Below are 2,054 nucleotides of genomic sequence, written 5' to 3'. Positions count from 1 at the left end.
AGGCCCAATGTCCGTCTGCTACCTTAATACTAAACGTATAAATACATGCATATAGATTTATTTCACCATCATCATCTATAAATATATTTACATATGTATATACCTACATTTAGACCTCTATAAATGCCCTTTGTCTCCTAGTTCTTTCCTCTATTGCCTTTTACTTTCTTCTTGTCCCACTATCATGCTCAGCCTTCATTTGGGTTTCAGTAATTAATCTCAGTTACATTGCCCTTGATCAAAGGCCTACTACACCCTCCTCACCACTGATTCTGGATCACTTGTTGTTCCCTTGTGCCTGCCTTTGTTAATACCCACTCCCCCCCACCCCCCTGCCGTCTTCTCTCCCATGTCCCCCTGGACCCATCGGTCCTGTTATGTTCTCCTCCAGATTGTTTATCCCGCCTATCTTATCTAGATAGACCTGCAGAGATAATAATATGTCCCCAAAACAAGACAAAGCAAAACAAGACTGCAATCCTTGATCTTCAACATGATGAAAAATCTTTATTATGACTAATGTATTAGTCTAGGTTGACTAGAGAAATAAATCCAAGGATACTCATGTATAAGAACTTTATGCCAAAGAATAATTTTATATTAAGAAAATATCCCAGTCCAGTTCAAATCAAGTCCATAAATCCAATATTAGCCCATAAGTCTGATACTAGTCCATAAATCCTCCTTCAGTTTCATGAAGCCACATGCACTGATGCAGAATGCAGGAACATCAGCTGGTGGGTGCAAAAGTCTTGTGGATCCAATGGCGATGGAAACATCACAGAACTGTTCTTAGGTAGGTCTCAGTGTGGCTTTGGCAGCTCACTCAGGCAACGTGCTAGTCAGACCACCAGGGAGGGGGGAAAAGGAAGAGGCCAGCTTTGCTGAGCCATTTATCTCAGTTGCCCTCCAATCAAGCTGTGACGATTGATGGCTAAATGCAGTCAACTTGTTCTTATGGGAGCCATGTGGCCACACAAAACCCATCACAACTAAATAAATCTTGATACTAGAACAGAGTGGATCCTACTCATAATACCTCCTGGTATTATGGGTGGTATTATGCCTCCTGGGTGGCATCTTTTAAACAGGACTGACGGGGGAAAGGAGTCACACTCAGTGAGAAGACAGCATGTGGGAATCTGTCTAGAACCAAGGAACAGCTGGTACTTCCAGAGCTGAAAGAGATCAAGAAGGGCCTTCCTGATAGGGAGAGAGACTAGTCCTCCCGGTACCCTGCATTGGATGTCCAGCCTCCAGAGTGGTGAGAAAACAGCTCTCTGTTCTTCAGACCCTGTCACTTTGTGTTTTAGAATGGCGGCACAGGTGCACTGGATCTGCAGGCTCCACCTGCTCTGCGGGTGGGTGCTGTTCCCATTCTTCTACCTGAAACCCTTGTTCCACTAACAGATGATAAATGTGCTCCTAAAAATCGCCACACATACAAAACCCCGCAACGAAAACTACAGGGCCACGAAGAAATGCACACAGACCCGAAGAACCTGTTTACGAAAAGATAGAAACCAAATAAAAATGACAGTACAGTGTTACCGTGTGTCAGCTTGTTCATCTTTCACCCGTTTATCAAGTTACCTATTGGTCCGGTTGTGAAGATGTTGGTTTTCTTTACATTGACGTTGTAATCCATAATGAAGGCTGCAGTCCTTTATCTTCATCAACAAGTGCTTCAAGTCGTCCTCACTTTCAGCAAGCAAGGTTGTTAATGAGGCTGTCTTCAATCCTGGCGTCAAGTTCTTCATATAAACCAACTTCTTGGATCCTTTGCTCAGCGTACAGATTGAATAAGTACAGTGAAAGGATACAGCCCTGACACACCTTTCCTGATGGTGAACGGTGCAGTATTTCCTTGTTCTGTTTGGGTACTGCCTATTGTTCTATCTACTGGTCTCTCATTCACATAGTGAAGTGGTCTGGCGTTTCTATTCTGTGAAATGTTTTCCACAGTTTGTTATGATCTACAGTTGAAAGTCCTTGCATAGTCAACAAAACAAAGAAAAACCCTAAAAACAAACTTCTTTCTGGTATTCTATTTC

The sequence above is a fragment of the Echinops telfairi genome, unplaced genomic scaffold (genome assembly GCF_000313985.2).
Source record: "Echinops telfairi isolate 266 unplaced genomic scaffold, ASM31398v2 ScPeMD7_9;HRSCAF=40, whole genome shotgun sequence".
Taxonomy (NCBI): domain Eukaryota; kingdom Metazoa; phylum Chordata; class Mammalia; order Afrosoricida; family Tenrecidae; genus Echinops; species Echinops telfairi.
This window is presented reverse-complemented; position numbering follows the sequence as displayed.